The sequence below is a fragment of the Chiloscyllium plagiosum genome, unplaced genomic scaffold (genome assembly GCF_037043375.1).
Source record: "Chiloscyllium plagiosum isolate Xiang-an unplaced genomic scaffold, Cpla_swu_hap1 HiC_scaffold_40, whole genome shotgun sequence".
NCBI classification, from domain to species: domain Eukaryota; kingdom Metazoa; phylum Chordata; class Chondrichthyes; order Orectolobiformes; family Hemiscylliidae; genus Chiloscyllium; species Chiloscyllium plagiosum.
Window position 1 is genome coordinate 1,859,173 of NW_028270178.1, and position 20,875 is coordinate 1,880,047.

General features: G+C 48.9%; 1 protein-coding gene across 1 annotated transcript in view; it reads left to right on the forward strand.

Moving 5' to 3' along the window:
* The first annotated feature begins 2,371 nt into the window (after nucleotides 1-2,371).
* Nucleotides 2,372-20,875, forward strand: part of LOC148138281 (SLAM family member 8-like) — a 90,159-nt gene continuing 71,655 nt past the window's right edge. The window contains exon 1 of the mRNA XM_087981590.1: nucleotides 2,372-2,494. The gene's annotated coding sequence lies outside the window, so the exon portion shown is untranslated. The remainder of the gene's footprint in view (nucleotides 2,495-20,875) is intronic.

Here is a 20,875-nt window from a genome sequence, read left to right on the forward strand (position 1 = left end):
ACTCATCCCCTGCCACCCACCTCCCCCGCCCTTGTCCCGTGCCTCAGCAAATTTCTCCATTCCCTGTCTCCCACCAACTTTTCGAAAGTTCCTCCTGAATCGGGTTCCCCCGTGCCCTCTCAGACAGCGTGTCCCAGTCGCTACCTTGCGTTAAAATATTCCCCCCCTCTTCCCCCCCCCCACCACCGATCTGTATCCCTCTTCCTGCAGCTGTAGACAGTTCAGTTTGTCTTTGCCCCTCCTGATTCAGCCTCCTGTAACCCCCCTCTGTGACTTGGAGGGGGTGGGGTTGGAGCTATTGGACAGCAATCCCATTCTCCATTCCCCAGCAACCCCCCCCCCCACCCCCCCCCCCCCCCCCCCCAACAAAAGTCCCAGGCGTGGGTCGTCTCTCGATCTCCTCTGCTCCATCTCCGAGAGCTGACCGTCCCTGCAAACACGTCAGGGCTCAGAAGTCACGCCACACTGGGTCCTGCTCGCAACCGGTTATTTGAAACCACAGGCTTTGGGAGCTCTGGCCCTGCCTTGGGTGAAGTGGAGGGTGGTGCACAGGGACAGCATACATAGGTGGAGAGGTAACAGCAAGATTAATTCCAGGCAGGGTGTCAACACGTACGTGCAAATAATGTAAGTGGAGCGTGAACAGGCTGAACAGCAAACCTCTGATCCGAGCCAGGAGATAGTGGGACTGGAGATCAGAGTCGAGAGTGTGGGGGCTCTGGAGAAGCACAGCAGGTCAGGCAGCATCCGAGGAGCAGAGAACCGACGTTTCGGGCGTAAGGTGACGAAGGGATTGTCCCGCTCCCTCGGATGCTCCCTGACCTGTCGTGCTTCTCCAGAGCCCCCACACTCTCGCCTCTGATCAGAACTGTAAGACAGTGTGAGGGAACAGCTCACTAATGAGTGGAAGGGGTGGCCCACGAACCGGTTCATTTAAAAATCACACAACCCCAGGTATCGTCCCAACAGGTTTATTTGGAAGCACTAGCTTTCGGAGCGCTGCCCCTTCATCAGGTGGTTGTGGAACAGGATCATAAGACACAGAATTTACAGCAAAAGCAATCTGCAGACGGTAAATCCATGTAACATTTTATAAACTCCTACTTTGGTAACAGAACCAGTCTGACTCAAGATTGGGATACAGGCAGACTCTAACCTCACACCTTTAATGCATTACCTGAGCTGAGATGTCAGCTTTCTTTAAAATAAAACCTTAAGTTATCTCGAGAAGTGACTTAAAAGAAGATATGGGATTTGTATATTAATGATGACACCAAAATTGGAGGTGTAGTGGACAGCGAAGAGGGTTACCTCAGATTACAACAGGATCTTGATCAAATGGGCCAATGGGCTGAGAAGTGGCAGATGGAGTTTAATTCAGATAAATGCGAGGTGCTGCATTTTTGGGAAGGCAAATCTTAGCAGGACTTATATACTTAATGGTAAGGTCCTAGGGAGTGTTGCTGAACAAAGAGACCTTGGAGTGCAGGTTCATAGCTCCTGAAAGTGGAGTCCCCAGGTAGATAGGATAGTGAAGGCAGCGTTTGGTATGCTTTCCTTTATTGGTCAGAGTATTGAGTACAGGAGTTGGGAGGTCATGTTGCGGCTGTACAGGACATTGGTTAGGCCACTGTTGGAATATTGCGTGTAATTCTGGTCTCCTTCCTATCGGAAAGATGTTGTGAAACTTGAAAGGGTTCAGAAAAGATTTACAAGGATGTGCCAGGGTTGGAGGGTTTGAGCTACAGGGAGAGGCTGAACAGGCTGGGGCTGATTTCCCTGGAGCGTCGGAGGCTGAGGGGTGACCTTATAGAGGTTTTTAAAATCATGAGGGGCATGGATAGGGTAAATAGGCAAAGTCTTTTCCCCTGGGGTCGGGAATCCAGAACTAGAGGGGCATAGGTTTAGGGTGAGAGGGGAAAGATATAAAAGGGACATAAGGGGCATTCTTTTCACCAGAGGGTGGTACGTGTATGGAATGAGCTGCCAGAGGATGTGGTGGAGGCTGGTACAATTACAGCATTTAAGAGGCATCTGGATGGGTGTATGAATAGGAAGGGTTTGGAGGGATATGGGCCGGGTGCTGGCAGGTGGGACGAGATTGGGTTGGGATATCTGGGTCGGCATGGACAGGTTGGACCGAAGGGTCTGTTTCCATGCTGTACGTCTCTATGAATCTAACCACGCTGAGTGATTAAAGCAGAGATAAGATAGTGCTCAAAGAGAACACAATGGCTGGGATTAAACTCAGACTGCTGTCATCAAGATGTGGCCTTGTGATATTAAAGTCTTCCATTCAGCCCTCATTCTGACATCTAATTTATGTGTGTAGGCGATGCTGATATCCTGTTTATTGGTTTGTACAGCTATCTGGTCTCAATTGCAGCTCTCTCTCTCTCTCTCTCACTGGAACTGGGGCAGATATGGAACCCAAGTCTCACACAGGCAAGTCTGCGAGCTTCTCTGCTGCTTCTATTCATCAACTGCATTCAAGGTAAAGGTCTATTTCCCAGATGTTTTAGAGAGAGAGCAAGAGAGAGAGAGAGAGAGACGAGAGGTGTGAGAGTGTGTGTGTGTGTGTGTGTGTGTGTGAGAGAGAGAGACGAGAGATGTGAGAGTGTGTGAGAGAGAGAGAGAGAGAAGAGAGAGGTGTGGAGTGCGTTACCAGGGTTGGAGGGTCTGAGCTACAGGGAGAGGCTGAACAGGCTGGGGCTGTTTTCCCTGGAGCGTCGGAGGCTGAGGGGTGACCTTATAGAGGTTTATAAAATTATGAGGGTCATGGATAGGGTAAATAGACAAAGTCTTTTCCCCTGGGGTGGGGAGTCCAGAATTAGAGGGGCGTAGGTTTAGGGTGAGAGGGGAAAGATATAAAAGGGACCTAAGGGGCAACGTTTTCACCCAGAGGGTGGTATGTGTATGGAATGAGCCTGCCAGAGGAAGTGGTGGGGGCTGGTACAATTACAGCATTTAAGAGGCATCTGGATGGGTATATGAATAGGAAGGTTTGGAGGGATATGGGCCGGGTGCTGGCAGGTGGACTAGATTGGGTTGGGATATCTGGTCGGCATGGACGGCTTGGACCATGCTGTACATCTCTATGACTCTATGAGACAAGTGAAGTGCGAGAGTGTGTGTGAGAGAGAGAGAGAGACAGAGAGAGAGACAGACAGACAGATAGAGTCAGACAAGTGAGGTTTGAGAGAGGAGAGAGACAGTGTGAGAGATGAGAGAGGTGTGAGAGACATACAGAGAGATAGTATGGCACATGAGAGAGATATGAGAGTGTGTGAGAGGGAAAGAGAGAGACAGTGTGGGAGACAAAGGGGATATGAGACCGTGTGAGAGAGAGTGAGTGGATGAAGAGTAGACAGAGAGTGAGGCAGTGAGAGGCAATGAGAAAGGAAGAGAGACAGAGTGAGAGACATGGAGACACAGAGAGAAAGTAAGATTGAAAAACAGAAAGGGTGAGATACTGAGTGTAAGTGAGAGAGGGGAATGAGGAGAGACCAGAGAGAGATTGAGAGAGAGAGAGAAGGAGACCCACAGACAGAGAGAGAGAGAGAGAGAGAGTGAGAGACAAAAAAGGAGAATGAGACATCAAGAGAGATTTAGGGTGAGAGGTAGAGAGACAGTGTGAGAAATTGAGAAGGAGGCAGAGAGATCAGGAAATAGACCGACATTCACATCATAAAGGGAAGAGTCAGGAGGAGGGATGCCAGTTGTGGTGGAACAGAAAGAGTCATTTTAACAAAAGGAAATGTTGAAAGATTAAGATCAAAAGGGTTAAAATGATGTAGAGTGGAGCTGACCGAGACTGAAAGTGTTACCACGGTAACATGACAGCAGGGCAAGTCAAATACCTGTCCCCTTTCACTGAGCGTGAGGCATCCATAGAATTAATTCTTTCAATGAGTGAGAGGTTGGAGTTATCATTGTCACAGGACGTGGTTGCAAGGTGACCAAGGTTTGGAACTGAGTATTTCAGGGCACAAAAGTCTTTAAAGAGAGAGACAAAACAGGACAAAGGAGAACACCAATAAGGACGGAGATAAGAGTGAGTTAGGTCCTGAACTCAGTTTGCAGAAGTCTGGCATTATTAGCAGGGGACAGAAAATATTGTGGGTGTTGTCACATCCAAAGCGATTGCTGTAGAGAAGGGGTGGGAAAATAAACCAGGAAGCCGGTGGTGATTGTACCGATGGGACTTTGATAATCGAGGGGACTCAGTTTATTTTCATTCAGAGCAAATCTGTCATAACGCTGTCGAGGACCAGTGCAGGGATTGGACACTTGCGAGATCAGTAGGCTGAGAAACCAACAGCAGAAAGGATAAGATGAGTTTAGAAAAGGTTAATTCATAACCTCGTGGTAAAGGACTCTCTGCGGGAGGGGGGGGGGCGGGAAGAGTGATCATAATATGGGACAATTTTGCACTGACCTGGGTGTGCGATTCCAGGTCAAAGTCTCAAACTCAAGTCGCAAAGGTACTTAGTTCCAGATAGGTTGGGAAATGTTATTAAAGGATAAGGCCACATTCTATAAGGTATAAGAACGGAAGGTGGCTGCTCGGCCCATCGAGTGGAGAGTGTGTTGCTGGAAAAGAACAGCAGGTCAGGCAGCATCCGAGGAGCAGGAGAGTCGATGTTTCACGTATGAGCCCGTCATTCAGCCCATCGAAGTCTGCTCTGCATCTCAATAGGAGCTGACGATCCTCAATCCGCCTTTTCCCAGAATCCCCCTTCCTGACTAAAAATCCCTCCCCTCGACAGCCCTCTGCGGGAATGAATACCCCAGATACCCTCCCCTCGGAGAGGGAGGGAGAAGGGATCCCTCCCCGTCTCTGCCTCCGATGGGAGACCCCTTATTCTGAGACTCCCCCCAGCACCAGGGGGAAACGACCTCTCCCCATCTCCCCCCTGTCCTGTCCCCTTCACGTACGTTTCAATAAGGACGCCCCCAGATTCCTCTCAACTCCAATGAGTGCGGGCCCAGCTGACTCAAGCTCCCCTCCAACAGGGAGTCCCATTGTCCCCAGGATCGGCCGAGTGAACGCTCCCTGGGACTGCACTCCGACATCAGTCTGTCTTCCCTCAGGTACAGGGAAAGACCGAAGGGAATATGGGTCCAACGGACATAGACATGGATTTTTAAAATTAAATATTCATTAAGTGGGGACGTTAGGAGGTAGACCCACATTTATCGCCCAATTTATTGGCCTGAACAAGCAGTTAAGAGCCAACCTCATTGCTGTGCATCTGTGGTCACGTGAAGGCCAGATCAGGTAAAGATTTAATTCCTTACAGGACCTTAGTGAACCAGATCAGATTTATGGCCATTGTTGTAGTAACAGGGATGTCATGACAATATTTTTTTTGCATTCAAATTTCAAACATCGGCGACAGTGGGATTTGAACATGTGTCATCCAAGTTATAGAATCTCGACAGTGTCAAAACAGACCCTTCAGCCTAACAAGTCCACACCAACCATCCAGAGTAACCCAACCAGACACATGCCCCCTATTTACTCCTGTCTAAGTCACCTCCCCTACACATCCCTGAGCACTATGGGGTAATTTAGCATGGCCAATCCACCCTAACCTACACATCCCTGAGCACTATGGGTAATTTAGCATGGCCAATCCACCCGAACCTACACATCCCTGAACACTATGGGTAATTTAGTATGGCCAATTCACCCTAACCTACACATCCCTGAACACTATGGGGTAATTTAGCATGGCCAATTCACCCTAACCTACACATCTCTGAACACTATGGGTAATTTAGCATGGCCAATTCACCCTAACCTACACATCTCTGAACACTATGGGTAATTTAGCATGGCTAACCCACCCTAACCTACACATCCCTGGGCACTATGGGTAATTTAGCATGGCCATTCCACCCGAACTTACACATCCCTGAGCACTATGGGAAATTTAGCATGGCCAATCCACCCTAACCTGCACATCCCTGAACACTATGGGTAATTTAGCATGGCCAATCCACCCTAACCTGCACATCCCTGAACACTATGGGGGAATTTAGCATGGCCAATCCACCCTAACCTATTGTTTTTAAAAAATTCTCAAGGTCAAGGACCAGGCTCGCAGGAAAGTAGTCTGACACAGAACAAACAGCCAAGAGGCGAGTCTGCTAGAATATAAGTGTTTTATTCCCCGCAGTGTCACCACAACCAGTCTCGTACTTACAACGGGTCTGGCTTATACTCACTCTACATGTTACCGGAACTGGGAGCCGTCAGTTCTCGTAGAGCGGTTGCCAACAACCCACGCTCGGCGGTTAAACGTAACCCCGGAGCAGACTCACCGAACTGGAGACTTTTCCAGCTGATATACTCTTTTCCAGATATAAACATTCATGTGAACAGCAGAGCAAGGCTAAAAGACACATTCCATTCTGGTTACATACAGATAAGAAGATTCACACGGGAAGGTGTATAACAAGATTCACACGGGACTAAGCGACACCTTCCATTTTCGGTTAGATTCACACATGTATTGGGACACAATTTTAACCCTTTCACCACATTCCACTGCTTGACCCAATACATGTGTTACATTATGCCCATATGTATTCTTTCTAACAAGCGCCTACGTACACGCCAAATATACAAGCAAGTCAGGACATTACAGCATGTTAAAATCACCAGGACCGCTACCAGGACCGACAAGGGTGGGAACAGGAATGTCCCCGCAGTGGAGGACATACCACTCAATATGTCCCACCAATGATGAGCTGACTCCACGTCCACTACACGGGCAGCATGTACTACCTCCTGTCCATGTATAAAGGTAGACACCGTAACCTTGGTGACATTGGTTTGATGCTTTCGTAATATCTGCTTAAGCTCCTCGGATCGGTCCAATGCTCGCTTAAACCGATCCAGGGAAATGTTCCAGGGATTCCTCAGCACTTTCCACATTTTAATAGGCTGAGTCTTTGGGGTATCACATACTCGTATCATCCTATTCAAGGGTGTTACCCCATTTCCTAATGGGCGGTTATTAATTTGTTTCACCACCCGAATTAGTTGCTTCCTCCAACCCGTTAAGTCATTGCAACCTCCTGCTTTTCGTAGTGAGGACTTCAGAAGCCCATTCATTCGTTCTATAAGTCCCGCAGCTTGTGGGTGATAGGATACATGATAAACCCATTCCACGTGGTTATCGTGACACCACTGCTTTACCACCCTTCCTGTGAAATGGGAGCCATTGTCACTCTGGACCTGTATGGGCAATCCATAAAATTGTTCAATCAAATCGAAACATTGCAAGGTAGCCTGTTGATTGTTGTGACGACAGGGATGGGCTACCAAAACCCCAGACATAGTGTCCACAGCTGTACATATGTGGTTACATCCTTGTGAGGAGGGTAAGGGACCCACAAAGTCCATTTGCCAGCTCTGTCCCGGACCATCCCCCCGATGGATATGTCCCATCATGTGTTGGGGCACTCCCTGCCGCTGATGTTGACACTGCTCACACTGGTTTACTGCAGTCTTAACATCATCTACCATAAGATCTATTCCCCGGTCTCGAGCCCAGTGCAAGGTTCCTTGCACTCCCCAGTGCCCAGCCTTAAGGTGTGCCCATCTAGCTAGGTCCACTGAGATGCCCCTTTGCACCATCATGGTTCGGACGATACCATCCACATATCGGTTATGTAGAGCTTCCACATCATTTCGAGAGGTATGGGCATCTACGTGGGTGATGTATATGACCAGGTATTGAGCTTTCTCCCATATATCTTCCCATAACTGTTTACCCCACACTTCCCTATTCTGGATCATCCACTGATTGGCCTGCCAAGTTGGCATCCATTGTGTCATGCCGTTAACCACTGACCACGAGTCAGAGAACAAACAAACTCCCATGACCCCTGCTTGCATGACTACCATATGCACTGCTTTTAATTCTGCCCACTGACTACTTTTTCCCTCCCCTAATTCTTCTAGGGTAGTGCCTTGTTTTGGGTTAAAGGCGGCAGCTTTCCATCTACGCTGTCCCGCTTTCCATTGGGCTGACCCATCTACGAACCAAGCCGTGGCTTGTTCATCCGGGGTCAGTTCATCATACCGTTTTCCCATCTTAACGGGTGATTCCTTGTATTCAATCACCTCAAACCGCTTTTCCCCTTCCTCAGGGGCCTCCGCCACTTGCTCATGTAGGACTGACACTCCTTTCTGTCCAGTCCGCACTCTCTCCGACACATACCATTTCCATTTAATGATGCTGCTCTCTTGGGCAGTTCCTATTCGGTGGGTAGTGGGGTCACTAAGTACCCACGGAAGAATAGGGATAGCTGTTCTCATGATCACTTCATGTCCAATGGTCAGGGCTTCGGTTTCCACCAAGCCCCAGTAGCATGCTAATAACTGTTTCTCAAAGGGGGTATACCGTTCCCCTGCCGGGGGTAATTTTCGGGACCAAAATCCCAATGGCTTACGGGTTCTTCCCTGTTTTTGCCATAAGCTCCAATTGGCATAATCCCCCTGTGCTGAGACTTGCAGTTCTACAGGTCCTGACTGTATCTTTCCCAAGGATACAGCTTGCTGTATCGCTTGCTTGGCCATTTCAAATGCAGTTTGATGGACCTCCGTCCATTCGAACGCTGCCTTTTTCCTCGTAACTCGATACAAAGGTTTTAAAATTTGTCCTAAATGGGGAATATGCTGTCTCCAGAATCCGAATAACCCAATAAATTGCTGCACGTCCTTCTGGGTGTGAGGGACGGCAAAGACCTGAATCTTATTTTTAGCTTTCGCAGTGATTTCCCTTTCCCCCTTGTTCCACACGATTCCTAAGAATTTTACCGTTTGTGAGGGACCCTGGATTTTGGCTGGGTTGATCTCCCACCCATATCCTCGCATATGTTGGACCAGTTGGTCCAGCAATTCCTGAACCTGCTTCTGACTTGTCCCCTGTATCATCATATCGTCAATATAGTGCGAGATCATCACTTCGTCAGGCACTTTAAAGGCAGCCAAGTGTTCTGCAACTATCCGGTGGCAGATAGTAGGGCTATGCAGATATCCTTGGGGCAATCGCGTGAACGTGAATTGTCTACCCTCCCAAGTGAATGCGAACTGTTCCTGCCTATCTTCGGGAATAGGAATTGTGAAGAAGGCATTAGCCAAATCAATTACTCCGTACCACACCCCTGGATGATGTTGGATTCGTCCTATAATAGTGACGGCATCCGGGACCGCTGCCGTCAAGGCCGGAGTGTGACGGTTTAGTTGCCGATAATCTACCGTCATCCGCCATGACCCATCGGCTTTATGTACGGGCCATAAGGGGTTATTCCACGCCGTGGTGCATGTCCTAAGCACTCCCGCTTCCAAATAATCCTTAATTGTGGCGGATATTTCTTTATGTCCGCCGGGAATCCTATACTGTCTAAGACTTATTACGCGATCGGCGATCGGGATGGGGAAGGGGTCCATTTTAACCTTTCCCACTAACACCGTCCTACAGCGCAAAGCCATTTTCGTGATTCCAAATTCAAACTTCCCTTGTTGGAGGTGAAGTGTTAAACCGGCCAGAATGTCCATTCCCAGGATCCATTCTCTAACCGGTGTAATGATAATTGAATAAGTTTTAATGGGCATTGTACCTATCTTTAGGGGCAATTGTACTGTTTTTCCTTCAATCAGATTACCTCCCAGCCCAACCAGCGTGACTGGGGTTCCTTTAAACTTATGGGGCGTCCCATAGATTAAGGTGGCCTCCGCCCCTGTGTCCACTAGAGCCATAACGGTTTGGACGGATTTGCGCCAATAGATAGTCAATGATACATGAGGTCGAATGTCGTCTGCTGACCATTGGCTCGTTCGTGGGCAAACCCTTGGGGCTTGGCCCGATTCCTATTGTTCCTCCCATTCATCTTCCCCAGACAGCACTGGGTAAAGACGTTTGCCTCGCCCTTCTTTGTTCTTGCCTTTCTTACTAGGTTTCCGGCCACGCCTATCCACTTTATAACACTCTCGGAGGGGAGGCCGTACCTCCTCCTCCTCCTCCTCGTCCTCCGAGGATTCCCACCGCTGGGAAGTGGAAGTTCTACCCCTTCGAGGCTCATTAACAACCGGACCCCCTGTCTGACATTTTTGTGTTAGTAATTCCACTAGGTCTTCCATAGTGGGTCGGACTCCGTCTCTACCCGGGACACCTTCAGTCCCTTTCATCTGCATAAGTCTTTTAATTCCGGTGTAGGTAGGCCATCAATCTCCGATGCTGGGACCTGCGCCCGTATCAAAGCTTGCCACAAAGCACGCCGTGAGGGGCCTTGGTTACTTCCTTGATTAGGGTTTACTTTTCCCCCTGCCCGAGCCTCAGGGCGACGCCCCTCCGTGCCCCCCTGAGAAGCACGGGTTGTGGGTCCCCAATCCCCCAAACCACCCATCTCCCTCATCATACTACGGGCATCTCCTAGGGTTTCTCCCCGTCCACTCAACATTATGGTTAATAACAGTGGTTTATAATGGGGGGGGGGCAGTCTTCACTAGGTGGTCTCTAGTCTGTCTACTAACATTTGTGTTATCTACCTCGTCCAGCACTCCCAGCAACAGGGCATCCCGCACACACAAACGGGTTAGCCTCTGAACCCCTTCCTTAATCGTTGTCCAAGTTCCTTCCAAGGGGGGCCAATCGGACGGGAAGGGATACTGTTCGGCCACTGCCCTGGCATGCATCCCAAATAGGGTCCCCATACTGCGATCTATTACCATATCCTTGGCTTGGTTGCGGTACCCCAGGTCTATGGCAGCATCCTTTGCTAATCCACCAAACTTGGGAGCATCCTGATAGTCTACCTGCACTTGTTGCCCCCCTTCCTCGAGGAGCCGAATTAGCCATAGCTCTAACGGCTCCCCAGGATTACGTCGGGTTTTCTGGGTGATAAACAGCACCTCATCGGTAGTGAAATCTTCCGTTAATTCAGAGAATTCTGCGGGAGACTGAGCCCGCGGTAATTCATGCATAATTGCCTCCCCTTGTTCATTCCGTATAGGGTTTCCTTTCTCATCTAACATTACCTCCCGTTGCACTGGGAGACGTCTCTGAACCTGCTTTCTCCTAACCACTGGTTTAGCTTGGAGTACGGGTGGGTCCTCTTCGTACTGATCATCTAAATCTCCCCAAATGTTCCCATCCCAATGATCGATATCCCACCGATCCCCGTTATTTAACTGGGCTACAAACGCCCGTACTTGTACCGGGTCCGGGGTTCGAGGGACCTTCCTTTTCTCTTTCCGTTTCTTAGCAGACAGATACATAATAGTTCGTCCTGCTAGTTCAGTTAATGCTGTCAATTCAGCTTTTAACTTCATAATTTCCTGCCTCAACATAGAGGCATCTCCCGAACTGAGTCCCTGCTCATGTTTCAGGAGGGCTAATTCTGCTTCAGCTTTTTGGCGCTTGTCTGACTGTTGTCTACAAGCCGCCGCACAGGCCCACATCCTCCGCTGTACCCCAGGCAATGGGTTCTTCGGCAGGACTGGGATCCTCTCAAGGGTGGACAGCAGCGACCCTGGGGTCCCTACGCCCTCGGCCTCCCAGTTCTCCGGTCGCCCCCCACCATTTCTCAAACAAACTGCCACGCCATGCCACGGTCCATGCCATCCCGGGACGGTCGGGACCTCCACAGTTTGTTCCTCTGGTTTCTTAGCCTTTTTCCAAAACATTGTTCTGTATCAAAATCTTTCCTCAATTGCGATTGATCCTGCCGACTACGCCAAAATGTTTTTAAAAAATTCTCAAGGTCAAGGACCAGGCTCGCAGGAAAGTAGTCTGACACAGAACAAACAGCCAAGAGGCGAGTCTGCTAGAATATAAGTGTTTTATTCCCCGCAGCGTCGCCACAACCAGTCTCGTACTTACAACGGGTCTGGCTTATACTCACTCTACATGTTACCAAAACTGGGAGCCATCAGTTCTCGTAGAGCGGTTGCCAACAACCCACGCTCGGCGGTTAAACGTAACCCCGGAGCAGACTCTACCGAACTGGAGACTTCTCCAGCTGATATACTCTTTTCCAGATATAAACATTCATGTGAACAGCAGAGCAAGGCTAAAAAACACATTCCATTCTGGTTACATACAGATAAGAAGATTCACACGGGAAGGTGTATAACAAGATTCACACGGGACTAAGCGACACCTTCCATTTTCGGTTAGATTCACACATGTATTGGGACACAATTTTAACCCTTTCACCACACCTATACATCCCTGAACACTATGGGGTAATTTAGCATGGCCAATCCACCCTAACCTACACATCCCTGAACACTATGGGTAATTTACCCATATTGCTCAGGGATGTGTAGGTTAGGGTGGATTGGCCATGCTAAATTACCCATAGTGTTCAGGGATGTGCAGGTTAGGGTGGATTGGCCATGCTAAATTACCCCATAGTGTTCAGGGATGTGTAGGTTAGGGTGGATTGGCCATGCTAAATTACCCCATAGTGTTCAGGGATGTGCAGGTTAGGGTGGATTGGCCATGCTAAATTACCCCATAGTGTTCAGGGATGTGTAGGTTAGGGTGGATTGGCCATGCTAAATTACCCCATAGTGTTCAGGGATGTGTAGGTTAGGGTGGATTGGCCATGCTAAATTACCCCATAGTGTTCAGGGATGAGTAGGTTAGGGTGGATTGGCCATGCTAAATTACCCATAGTGTTCAGGGATGTGCAGGTTAGGGTGGATTGGCCATGCTAAATTACCCCACAGTGTTCAGGGATGTGTAGGTTAGGGTGGATTGGCCATGCTAAATTACCCATAGTGTTCAGGGATGTGCAGGTTAGGGTGGATTGGCCATGCTAAATTACCCCACAGTGTTCAGGGATGTGTAGGTTAGGGTGGATTGGCCATGCTAAATTACCCATAGTGTTCAGGGATGTGTAGGTTAGGGTGGATTGGCCATGCTAAATTACCCCATAGTGCTCACAGATGTGCAGGTGAGATGCTTTAGTCAGAGGTAAATGTAGAATCGTAGCGTAATGTGTCTGGGTGGGTTTGTCTTCGGAGGGTCAGTGTGGACCTGTTGGGCTGAAGGGCCTGTTTCCACTAGGGAGTCTATGAATATGCCTGTGTGGGTAGGGATTAGTCATGTGTACCAGGAGGAGAAGGTCAAGAGATTAAAGGTATAAAAGGTACAGGAGCAAGTCGGTTTTTGATGGTGAGCGATAAGGAGGCATAACTTGGAAGGAATATTGCCAGGTTCGGTGGGCAATATGTGGAATTGATGGTGAGAGGCGCAGTGTTCTATTGTATATGGTGATGTTGGAGAGGCCAGTGAAACGGGATGTACTGGTGCTAGGAGGAGGAGAGAAATTCTCTGTTGCAGGTATCCAGTTTATCCTCAGGCATGACATAGCTGGATCATGGGTAGGGGTGGTGTCTACTGTGGTTGAAAATCAGGCAACTGAGGTCTTACGGCAAGTATATCCTGGGCGTTTTCCTGACTGCGTGGCAACAAAGACACAGATTGAAATAGGAGGCGTAGTCAAAGAATAAAGATCAGCAAGTTGAACTTCAATTCTCAGAAACTATGTTTGGTCGAATAGTGTAGAAATATTATGAACTGGAAGTGGACATTTTTAGTTCAAAGAAACCAGCTCAGTTCCAAGAGAAAGATGATTAACTAAAGCAGTTGGATTTAAAAGCAGAAGACGAATTTGAGTACGTTCCCAGAATGCTACTATCTTTACAAAATGACAACTTGATGAGGAAGTGGAGACCATCACGTATTCAGGAGGGTTAGAAATGGGCAGTTCATCAAGTTGTGCTCCTGGGTGGGTTGTAGAAAGGACGTGTTACGGGTCGTACATGAGTTACCAGTAAGCGGTCAGTTGGGAGGAAGGATGACTCAAACCAAAGTTCATCTTTGCTGGCCTGGACTGCATAAGGACGTAGGGGAATTTAGCAAGGCGTGTCATCCATGTCAGGTCACAGGGCAACCACAGGCAGTGATAAAACTCGCACCTTTGATACCTATTCCTGCACTTGAGGAACGTATGCAAGGGTCTTAATTGTTTGTGTGGGACCCCTACCTCAAACAAAAAGTGGGAATCAGTATTCGTTCGCAATAATAGATGTGTCCACAAAATGTCCAGAGTCCACTCCATTACACAACATCACAGCTAAAAGGATTGTGGGGGAGTTCCTCAAAATGTTTATGAGATATGGACTGCCCACTGAAATACAATCAGACCAGGGGTCAAATTCTTAAGTTTAGAAAAGTCCTACTCTTTTCTTAAACCACCAACGCCACGATTTCATGTGTCCGACTTTATTACAGTGAAAACATCTGAGCTTTTCTCTTTCCCCTTCATGGGTTTCCTTTTTAACCCTGTGGTAACCAATCTTGACCTCTTAAACTATCTTCAATGAGATTCCATTTTTCCCTTACCACCTGAGGATCTCCCTTCCACACCCCCCCTGGCTCCGGTTCCTGTCCCTCGCAGATTGAAGTCGATGTTCGGAAGGCAGACTTTGGTTAATGAACGAATTCCTCACCGCCTGACGCTGATCTTGCCGTTTTAACGCTCCGCTCTCCCACGTGAGACCTCACTACATTCAGAAACCTCTGAACTCCCGCAGAATACCAGTCTCTCTGAGACCTTCACGTCTTTGACCTATTGTCAAAGCTTATCGAAATTGTTTTGATTGATTCTTTCAAACCCGATGTAAGTTTGACCAGGGTCACTCCTTAGATTCCTGAAGTGCTGTGTGTCAGCCTCAGGCACTCATATGCACTTAAAATGACTACCTTCCCCTCGTCATACACCCCAGCTACCTTCTCTGACAAATACCTCACCAGCTTTCCCTACAAGTTTTGTTTGAAACCACAATCCCCACGTAGACTCCAGCCAGTTCATTTGTTTAGCCACTTTCTCACAGGAAATGAAAAAGGTCCTTCTCATCGAGCTTTGATAACGTTTGGGAATTTTTAAACAGATCCCCAATTGGCTGCAATGGGTTTGACCGCCATCACTGTCACCATCACGACTCCTTGACGTCTGAGGCTGGCACAATTACAACATTTAAAAGGCATCTGGATGGGTATATGAATAGGAAGGGTTTGGAGGGATATGGGCCGGGTGCTGGCAGGTGGGACTAGATTGGGTTGGGATATCTGGTCGGCATGGACGGGTTGGGCCGAAGGGTCTGTTTCCGTGCTGTACATCTCTATGACTCTATCTCGTCCAGATATCCCAACCCAATCTGGTCCCACCTGCCAGCACCCGGCCCATATCCCTCCAAACCCTTCCTATTCATATACCCATCCAGATGCCTCTTAAATGCTGTAATTGTACCAGCCCCCACCACATCCTCTGGCAGCTCATTCCATATACGTACCACCCTCTGGGTGAAAAGGTTGCCCCTTTGGTCTCGTTCCTCAAGTGTACTTATCTAAGTGTCATTTAAACATTACAACTGTGTCCACATCCACCACTTCCTCTGGAAGTTTGTTCTACACAGGAACCACTCCCTACATAAAAAAGAAAATTGTCCCTCGTGTCGTTTTAAAATCCCTCCCCTCACACCTTAAAAATAACCCCCCACTAGTCTTGAAATCCCCCGCCCTAGGGAAATGACAGCTCATCGAAAGCCTGGTGGGGATCTGTGTAAAAACGTGTAAGTGTTACCACGGTTTGTTGAGAAGGACATAGAAGCCTTCTTCATTTGCCTTATCTGCACCCCTTGTGTTCTTATAAACCTCTATAACGTCACTCCTCAGCCTCCTACACTCTGGGGCAACAAGAAATCTGGGCAACATCAATAAGACTTGGTTTGAGATCAACAAACTCATTCGAGGTGAGAGATAAGTAAAGGAGATGATGCTAAGTGCTCCCACAGTGTGGGATGAGCCCACGCAGAGATGGTACAATGGCTCAGGGATGCCTTACAGCACGAGGGGCCCAGGTTCGATTCCACCCTCGGGCAGTTGCCAGAGGTTGGAGGGTTTGAGCTACAGGGAGAGGCTGAACAGGCTGGGGCCGTTTTCCCTGGAGCGTCGGAGGCTGAGGGGTGACCTTATAGAGGTTTATAAAGTCATGAGGGGCATGGATAGGGTAAATAGGCAAAGTCTTTTCCCCTGGGGTGGGGGAGTCCAGAACTAGAGGGGCATAGGTTTAGGGTGAGAGGCGAAAGATATAAAAAGGACCTAAGGGGCAACTTTTTCACCCAGAGGGTGGTACGTGTATGGAATGAGCTGCCAGAGGATGTGGTGGAGGCTGGTACAATTACAGCATTTAAGAGACATCTGGATGGGTATATGAATAGGAAGGGTTTGGAGGGATATGGGCCGGGTGCTGGCAGGTGGGACTAGATTGGGTTGGGATATCTGGTCGGCATGGACGGGTTGGGCCGAAGGGTCTGTTTCCATGCTGTACGTCTCTATGACCTTATGACTCTAAATCTACCACCTGAGAGAACAGACACCTGCTAACGTATTTATGTCCCAGATGATTTCATAAACCTCTATCAGGTCACCCTTCTGCTCTCTACTGAAAACGTTCCCAGCATCTCCTTACATCTCAAACACCTCTGTTCCCGGCAACCTCCTGGTAAATCCCTTCTGAACCCTCTCCGGGTTAATAATCTCCTTCCTGTAACAGGGCGACCAGAACTGGACACAGTGCTCCAGACGGGGCCTCACCAATGTCCTGTACAACCCCAACATGACATTCCCCAACTCCTACACTCAAAGGGCTGAGCAATAACTGGACACAGTGCTCCAGGCGGGACCTCACCAATGTCCTGTACAACCCCAACATGACTTTCCCCAACTCCTACACTCAAAGGGCTGAGCAATAACTGGACACAGTGCTCCAGACGGGGCCTCACCAATGTCCTGTACAACCCCAACATGACATTCCCCAACTCCTACACTCAAAGGGCTGAGCAATAACTGGACACAGTGCTCCAGGCGGGACCTCACCAATGTCCTGTACAACCCCAACGTGACATTCCCCAACTCCTACACTCAAAGGGCTGAGCAATGAAGGCGAGTGTGCTAAACCCATTCTTAACCCCCCCCTGTCTACATGTGACACAAACTTCAGAGAATTATATCCCTGAACCCTTAGGTCCCTCTGTTCTCCAACACTCCCCCAGGGTCTTAATTTTAATGGTGTAAGTCTTGTCTTTGTTTTACCGAAATGCAAAGCCTGACATTTAGCCAAATTAAACTCCATCTGCCCCTCCTCATCATTCGCTGGCTGAGGGAAATGCTCTTATGCGGTAATTAGTCGGCCGAAAACAGGCGCGTATGAGGAAGACACACGGAAATCTACAGAAGCTGAAGAGTAGGCAGAAAACCGACAATGAGGAATGTTTAGATGGGGTAAAGACTCCTTTAGTGAATGACAAACCAGTAATGACAGAGCTGGAAACCAGGACATTTCCATACATTCCTCAATGCGCAATACACACAGCTGAGTCATAATGTATTACAATCCCCTAGAGGTTGTACTGAGGACGTATACAGACCAAGTCGTGCTGTAGGGAATGGACAGACATTGTTAGTTCCGTTCCCACGCAATCCCGTGCTATAAGAGAAAGCAGCGCCATTTAAATTATCGCCTTATAACCACGACACACTTCCCAACTGCAGGCTTCAGAAACTGTGTCTGCAATTTGTCAATCGCGTTACAGTGAATTCACGCTAACGAAACGCGGTGTTACGACAGCATACAGTCAGTCTGAAGATCCATCCCTAACCAGGGAATTCCCCAGCTTTAATGGGAAGAGCATAGAGAGGGATCTTTCAGCCCATTGAGTCTGCACTGACCCTCTGAAGGGCACACCACCCAATCTCCATCTTCCCCATGGCTGACCCATCGAGCCTGCACATCCATCACTCGATCACTCGCACACACCCCTCTCTCACTTTCTCACTCACTCACATTCGCTCTCTCAGACACACTCACTCTCCCCCCGTCTCTCTCTTTTACACACTCACTCTCCCTCTGTCACTCTCTCTTACACTCACTCACTCTCCCTATGTCACTCTCTCTTACACTCACTCACTCTCCCTCCATCACTCTCTCTTACACACACTCACTCTCCCTCCATCACTCTCTCTTACACTCACTCACTCTCCCTCTGTCACTCTCTCTTACACTCACTCACTCTCCCTATGTCACTCTCACACACACTCACTCTCCCTCCATCACTCTCTCTTACACTCACTCACTCTCCCTATGTCACTCTCTCTTACACTCACTCACTCTCCCTATGTCACTCTCTCTTACACACACTCACTCTCCCTCCATCACTCTCTCTTACACTCACTCACTCTCCCTATGTCACTCTCTCTTACACTCACTCACTCTCCCTCCATCACTCTCTCTTACACTCACTCACTCTCCCTATGTCACTCTCTCTTACACTCACTCACTCTCCCTCCATCACTCTCTCTTACACTCACTCACTCTCCCTCTGTCACTCTCTCTTACATTCACTCACTCTCTCTCTGTCACTCTCTCTTATACTCACTCACTCTCCCTCTGTCACACTCTCTCTTACACTCACTCACTCTCTCTCTGTCACTCTCTCTTACACTCACTCACTCTCCCTCTGTCACTCTCTCTTACACTCACTCACTCTCTCTCTGTCACTCTCTCTTACACTCACTCACTCTCCCTCTGTCACACTCTCTCTTACACTCACTCACTCTCCCTCTGTCACACTCTCTCTTGCACACACTCCCTCTCCCTCCGTCACTCTCTCTTACACACACTCCCTCTCCCTCTGTCACTCTCTCTTACACACACTCACTCTCCCTCTGTCACTCTCTTTTACACACACTCCCTCTCCCTCCGACACTCTCTCTTACGCACACACACTCTCCCTCTGTCACTCTCTCTTACACACACTCACTCTCCCTCCGTCACTCTCTCTTACACACACTCACTCTCCCTCTGTCACTCTCTTTTACACTCACTCACTCTCCCTCTGTCACTCTCTCTTACACACACTCACTCTCCCTCTGTCACTCTCTCTAACACTCACTCACTCTCTCTCTGTCACTCTCTCTTACACTCACTCACACTCCCTCTGTCACACTCTCCTACACAAACTCCCTCTCCCTCTGTCACTCTCTCTTACACTCACTCACTCTCCCTCTGTCACTCTCTCTTACACTCACTCACACTCCCTCTGTCACACTCTCCTACACACACTCTGCCTCTGTCACTCTCTCTTACACACACTCCCTCTCCCTCTGTCACTCTCTCTTACACTCACTCACCCTCCCTCTGTCACTCTCTCTTACACACTCACCCTCCCTCTGTCACTCTCTCTTACACACACACTCTCCCTCTGTCACTCTCTCTTACACACACTCACTCTCTCTCTGTCACTCTCTCTTACACACACTCCCTCTCCCTCTGTCACTCTCTCTTACACTCACTCACTCTCCCTCTGTCACTCTCTCTTACACACACTCACTCTCTGTCTGTCACTCTCTCTTACTCACACTCACTCTCCCTCTGTCACTCTCTCTTACACACACTCACTCTCTCTCTGTCACTTTCTCTTACACACACTCACTCTCCTTCTGTCACTCTCTCTTACACACACTCACTCTCCCTCTGTCACTCTCTCTTACACACACTCACTCTCTGTCTGTCACTCTCTCTTACTCACACTCACTCTCCCTCTGTCACTCTCTCTTACACACACTCACTCTCCCTCTGTCACTCTCTCTTACACACACTCACTCTCTCTCTGTCACTTTCTCTTACACACACTCACTCTCCTTCTGTCACTCTCTCTTACACACACTCACTCTCCCTCTGTCACTCTCTCTTACACACACTCACTCTCTGTCTGTCACTCTCTCTTACTCACACTCACTCTCCCTCTGTCACTCTCTCTTACACACACTCTCTCTCTGTCACTCTCTCTTACACACACTCACTCTCCCGCTGTCACTCTCTCTCTTACACACACTCACTCTCCCTCTGTCACTCTCTCTTACACTCACTCACTCTCCCTCTGTCACATTCTCTCTTACACACTCATTCACCCTCTGTCACTTTCTCACACACTCAATTGTTCTCTATTGCTCTCTGTCTCTCACACCCTCTCTCGTTCTCCCTCTCTCTCTCTCTCACACCCTCTCTCGTTCTCCCTCCCTCTCTCTCTCTCTCACACCCTCTCTCGTTCTCCCTCTCTCTCTCTCTCACACACTCACTCGTTCTCCTTCTCTCACACACACTCACTCATTCTCCATCTCTCTCTCATCCTCTCTCTCTCTCCTCTCTCTCACACACCCTCTCTCGTTCTCCCTCTCTCTCTCTCTCTCTCACACACCCTCTCTCGTTCTCCCTCTCTCCCTCTCTCTCACACCCTCTCTCGTTCTCCCTCTCTCTCTCACACCCTCTCTCGTTCTCCCTCTCTCTCTCTCACACCCTCTCTCATTCTCCCTCTTTCTCACTCTCACACCCTCTCTCGTTCTCCCTCTCTCTCTCTCACACACCCTCTCTCGTTCTCCCTCTCTCTCTCTCAAACACACTCACTCGTTCTCCTTCTCTCACACACACTCACTCATTCTCCATCTCTCTCTCACCCTCTCTCTTTCTCCTCCCTCTCTCACACCCTATCTCGTTCCCCCTCTCTCTCTCTCTCACACCCTCTCCCGTTCTGCCACTCTCTCTCTCACACTCTCTCTCATTCTCCCTCTCTGTCTCTCACACACCCTCTCTCGTTCTCCCTCTCTCTCTCTCACACCCTCTCTCGTTCCCCCTCTCTCTCTCTCTCACACCCTCTCTCGTTCTCTCTCTCTCTCTCACACACCCTCTCTCGTTCTCCCTCTCTCTCTCTCACACACCCTCTCTC